Source organism: Leucopleurus acutus (genome assembly GCF_964270905.1).
Source record: "Leucopleurus acutus genome assembly, chromosome: 7".
Lineage (NCBI taxonomy): Eukaryota > Metazoa > Chordata > Mammalia > Artiodactyla > Delphinidae > Leucopleurus > Leucopleurus acutus.
The window spans coordinates 28,201,938-28,208,354 of NC_139150.1; positions in this window are offsets into that span (position 1 = coordinate 28,201,938).

Sequence of the window (6,417 nt, forward strand, 5' to 3'; positions counted from 1 at the left end):
ATAATCAACAAGGACCTACTGTATAGCACAGGGGACTCTACTGAATACTCTGTAATAACCTATATGGGAAAAGAATCTGGAAAAGATTAGATATATGTATATGTATAACTAAATCACTTTACTGTACACCTGAAACTAATACAACATTGTAAATCATATATTCTCCAATATAAAAAAAGATAAAAATAAAAATTTCCTGATTAAATAAATAATACATACTTATTGGAAAAGATCTGGGAAATTTGGAAAAATTCAAATGAAGAAATTAAATTCATCCATTTCAGTTATAGTAACTATTAATATTTTAATATAGTCATATGCATATACTATATATAATAAACTCAAGAGCATAGTGCATTTCTAACTTTCTAACCTACTTTAAAAAATAATTGTATATTTTGAATTGTTCTGTGTTATTTTTTCAGGCAATTTTAACTGATTTCAAAATATCTAAATGGAAAATAGGGAACAAAAAATAAATGGAGAGTGAAACAGTAATTTTCTACTTTTGACAATAATGACAATGGTGAAAGACTAGAATCAATGATTCTCTTTATTCCCTATTCCTAATGAGTAAAAGCCCATTCCCAGCAGTAAATGTTACGATTTTTGTAGAATGGAAAATCCAGTGCAATATGGTTCATTTTTCCTTGCTGGAGTAGGGAGATATAAGGCTGTAATAGCTGAAGGTGTAGATGCCCAGCCTCAAGAGAATGGGCAACACATTACTGCCATTTCTTCCCAACTGCTTCCTCTAACTCCACTTATCCTGTTGGTTGGCTCTCTGACCGTGTTGTGATAGCTCTTATTTTAATTCCATTCACATTTATATCATACCAGCACCTCTAGAGTATATATATTAGTAAGAGGGATGTGACTTTAACATGGAGACCCAAGATCATTTATTTGTAAAAGATAAACCGTGAAAGAAACAAAAACAAAATACCAAAAACAACAACAACAAAAAAGATAAACCATGAGGCAAGAAGTTAGTGTGAATAATTTGGAAAAAGTAATGGGCAACAGTACTTTAATAACATTAAAAACATTTGTTATATTTCTTTTATTCCTATTTAAGATCTGATTATGTGAAAGATCTTTCACTAAATTTTGATGTCAAAATTGTGAGGATGTACAGAGATGAAAAGGCAAGGTTCTTGCTTTCAGATAGCTAAATACATAAACATAAGACAAGGCAAAGTGAAACTTGTTCCATAAGGTTAAAAACAAAGAACAATAATTTTACAATAGTTTTCTGCCTCCATGAATGTTATTACATGATATTTCTTTTTAATAATATTACTATAATTTTACTATTTGATTTTTGAATGTTAAACCACTCTTACATTTCTAGAATTAACTCCACTTAATTGTAAGCTATTGTTCCTTTTATATAACACTTCATTCAATGTACTAATGGTTTTTTGAGGATTTTTTTCCAACTGTGTTTATGAGAGCTAGGCTCTTAATTTTCCTTTTAAACATAATCCTGTTAGATTTTGGCATGAAGTTTATGCTAGCCTCATAAAATGAATTGGGAAACTTTCCTGTATTTTCTATCTGTGAATAGATTGTGTAAAACTGAATTTATTTCTTTCTTAAAAGAAAGAAATTTCAATTTCAATCTTTCTTAAAAGATTGAAATAATTCATGGTGGAGTTATTGAGCTAAATATTTTTTAGGGAAGATTATAATAATGAACTCACTTTTTAAATAGATATAGGACTTCTGGTTCCAAATAATTTGGAACAGACGCTTCTCCCTATTCTGTTAAATACAGCTAAAACTCTGGATATTATATATTAAAAAGCCTAAGAAAACTGGGAAAGGTAGAGAGAAAAAAGACCACCTAGTGCCTTTGGGACCCAAGCAACCAAAAGGCAGTGGGTTTCCTGGATTTCCTTTTTGCCTTCTATATATCTCAGACTGAATTCCAGATAAGCCTACAACTTGGAAACACCAATGGGAACAAACAAAAAAGCACCAAGGAAATCTTACTCTCCGTAGCCAAAGGACCGAGAGGAGAGTAGCTTAGCAGGATAGAAAACATTTCGACAATGCTTGCCATATTGCAGGCGAACACCAAAGAAAAATACTGCAGCCCTTCCCCCTCTTCTTCAGCTAATATCAAGTAGGAAGCCTAGACTTCCACCCTCCTCCAGCTGTAGCAGGTGCCCTTCCCCTCCAGACAGGATTTCAGAAGAGTACTAGTGGGAAGTCAGGGCTTTCCCTACATCCCACTGGCAATGGATTTTCCTATCCCCATTGTGTCATGAAGGCCATGCGGTGAACCTATACTTCCACCCCATCTGGTATGAATGAGGTAGTGACTCCCTTCCTGAAAGGGCATGGTTTTAGAAGAGGGCTGCTAAAACAGAAGATTTGAGTAAGATCCAGATTCTCATAGTACATAAAATATCCAGGATAAAAATGAATATCACTCTTCAAACAAAGAATCAGGTATCTCAATGTAAATGATAAAAGACAATCTCCAGATGCAATGACAAGATGAACATGTTGGAATTATTTTACAAGCAGTTTAAAGCAGCATTATAAAATACTTCGGTGAGCAATTATGCATACATTTGAAACAAATGAAAAAAAATAGAAGGCCTAAGCAGAGAAATAGAAAGTCTTGGAAAAGAGATGGGAAATACAAGTAAGAACCAAAAGGAGATTCTGGAACTGAAAAATACAGTAATGTAAATAAAAAATTCCATTGGTAACCTCAATAGCAGAATAGATGGGGTAGTATGGAACATGTTGGTATGATTTTCAGTTCTTTTTTTAAACTTGGAGATAGAATCTAAGATTATTTTCTAATAAATATATTTGGGGTTATAAATTTTCTTCTGATCACTGGCTTTAGCTGGATTCCATAAGTTTTTAGTAGTATCTTCATTACCATTTGATTCAAAACAGCTTTATTTTTTGTTGTGATTTCTTCCTCATACTATACGTTATTAGGAGTCCATGTGTAAGTTCCTAACATTTGGGATATTTTTAGTTATATTTTCTTTTTAAAAATTTTTCTAGCTTAAATCTATATGGTCATTCTATGAATGATTTAAATTACTTGAAAGTATTTGAAGCTTATTTTAATGCCTCATATAGTTTTCATTCTGCTATATATCCCATTTGTTGAGTTTCTTATTTCAACTGTTAAATGTTTAATACCCAGTATTACCGTATGATTCTTTTCTTGGTGACTGCTTATTTCTGCTTTATGCCAGGAATATACTTCCTTATCTCATCAAGGATATTTATTTGGCTCTTTCAAAATTTTTGCACTCTCTTGTTCAATGAATTCTGTCTCATGTGATCTTGGGTTGCACATTTTATTATCTTTCTTTTATAAAAGTTGTGTTCACCATTTATCACATTATTCTTCTCTATAGAATTTGTTTCCCTCTGAGGTACCTTGGTCAGTAATGTGTACCTTATACGGAAAAGGCAAAAGTCCAGGCCCTAACTTGTGCTACTTCAGGTGAGTACAAAAGTAGAGAGCCCATTGTACTACACTTGGGGTATGTGCAAATATGGTTGCTCACCTGGAAACCCTAACTCTTAGGGTACTTATCCTTCACCTCTTCCTGGATGCTGTTCTTCTAAGTCCTTTTCTTCATTGGTAAAAATATTTCATCTTGTGTAGTGAGATGAGACAGAAAGAGGGAACTCCCTAGGATGGTAGGCTGCTTTGTGTGCACTTGTAGTGAGTTATTCACTCTTCAACTCTTCTTAGCTCTGAACCACCCTCATGTTGCCTTATGTACCTGTGCTTGTAAGGGTTATAGAAGGATCAAGCATAATTTCCTCATGGCAATGCAACAGAGGAGGAAGAACTCTACTCAGAACTACTCCCACAATCTGTTTCTTGTCAGTGGCTACGTTCTGTTTCCTTGGGTTTCTCCCAGTTTCATTCTATGCTTCAGGTTGATATATTTTTAATCCTATTTCTTTGTCATTTCCATGTTTGAGTGGGGAAGAAGTCAAAAGATTACGCTAGTTTGCTCTCTACAAAAACTGGAAATACATTACTTGCATAATAAGTTGTTTATTGATGATTAATTAGATTAAAAATTTATTAAGAAACAGTCCTCATACAGAGACCTATATTGGAACTGAGTTAAGTTAGATTGATCTGTGCTATATTTGTTTTCCCCTTGCCTCCATCTCCTGCTATCTCAACCAAGTTTATTGATTGGTAGTGTTTTTTTTGTTTTGTTTTGTTTTAACCACAGCTCGGATCCTTCCACTGTTTAGTGTTGGAGATATTCCATTCAAATTCTAGGTAACTGACCCCATATGGTGTCCCTGTTCTGTTTCTTATATAATGGGCTAATTGGTATTTACTTGTTGCCTTCTACTATTCCATCAGTCTCTCACTCTTCTGTCTTGATAGATTCTTTTCTGCCATGTACAAAACCCACCTGTTAGAGAAACAGGCAAGAGAGAAAATGATAATGAGGCTGTGAGAGATTCTCATGATTAAATGCGTTAACATACTGATCACAGTGTAGCTGTATTATGGCTAATGTTAACAATTTAGATAAATTTTAGCCTGAGGATCTAGATGAGGTTCTGTGCCCATTCAATAAAAATGTATGAAAACATTGCCTTTATCTAACTTTAAGGTGATGAAGGCCTATCATGAAATCAAAATTTTGTTCACAATTCATATAAAATATAGCTGTATTTAAATAGAGTACATTATTTTAGGGAACAGAAGAGGCGTGAGCCAGATTAAGTGACTGATACCTAATTACATGGTTAGTTTGTCTTTAGACGGATTGAAATGGATAGGTGTACCGGCTTCCTGGTAAAGGGACAAGAAGATGGTATTTGAATGCCATCCATAACTAAGAGATACAGAGGGACCTGGGAGTTAGGGAACTCGAGCAGTGCTCGAGCCCCTCCAGGGGGCTCCAGCCCCTCCAGGGAGAAGCATGGAATGATGTGTGGCCTAGCCTGAGGGAGAGCAGCCTGAATGGAGAATCCAGGGCAATCTCTGGAGGATAGATGGGCGTTGACATTAGGGGATTTGACCCCAGATATTAAAACCCTAGGCATCAACTTGCCATTTTTGTAATGGGCTATAGTACTTAGCAGAGGACTAAAGTAATTTCGTGGGATCTAGGGAAGAAGCAGACCTGGTTCCTAGAACAAGGAGGCCTCAATTAGTACACACTGAATTGAATGAAACCAAGAAGGGAGATGACAAGATGATAGTCTAGACTTAGAAATGTTGAAGAGCGGTACTTGATCATGAGTTTTGTATTAGTCCATCTTAAATGTTTCTTCTTACAATATGTATCCTGGAAGGGACAACCATATATATATATATATATATATATATATATATATATATATATATGTATCATAGCTGTAGGTGATATTTATGTGGTGGCTGATTACACTTGAGACAACAGATATACAAGCTGTATTTATCAGAGTGGTTCAGGGAAATACACTGAATACTGTCTTTGTTTCTCATTTGAAGGTTTTGAAAATAATATTGCTTCACAGTATTATTGTGAGTAGTACTGCTCAGATACCTGGAGAACGTGCAGGACTCCCTCCATTGCCTGGGAATGGCCAAAACTGGCCGTGGTGCTGGGTGGGACAACCCAGGCTTGGACTGGATTCCATGTGAATCCTAGCCACATGAAGTTAGGGTTGCTAAGGCTTGCAAATAAAAATAGATGGTGCCCAGTTAAATTTGAATTATTTCTAATTGCCTTTCCATATGTACATTGGGAAAGAAGAAAAGTATTGTACAGGAAATATTTGTACTAAAAATTACTTGTTTATCTGGAATGAATTATAAGTATCTATACTACATACCTCTTTAATTATATTTCTATAAATATATGGCTCTACTTAACATTTCTTTGTCTTGCGTAATCTGCTTATAAAACTCCTTGCAGTTACAGACTGTCTTCCATTTGCATTGTAATATGGCTTTTACTGTGGTCACATCAAAACTATTTAATTCCTTTGTCTACTCAACATTCATTAATGAGAAAACATGTCCAACATTTGCATTATGAGCCAGTATACTGAAAAAGTAGTTACATAAAGTTCACAACTCAGAGAACTGCTCTTCAAATTTGATTCTTTGAAGCATATAATACCATCTTTCGTGACATAAGTTGCTTTCCCATTGTTTAGGATTATGTTGCTCAATGACTTTTTGAAACTGTTGTCCACTGACAAAAAAGCATTGTTCTCAAATTTTATTCCCTTCTTTTAAAAATTACACGATGTTTTCACTTGTTTCCATGCTGGAAGAGTATTTTACAACATCTGAGTAAAATGATTGAAGTCTTCAAGGGTTGATATTGATTTCAAAAGATAGTCATGGTAAGTGTCATAATGATTATCCACTTCAAGTCGGAACATCTTTTCCTGTTCATA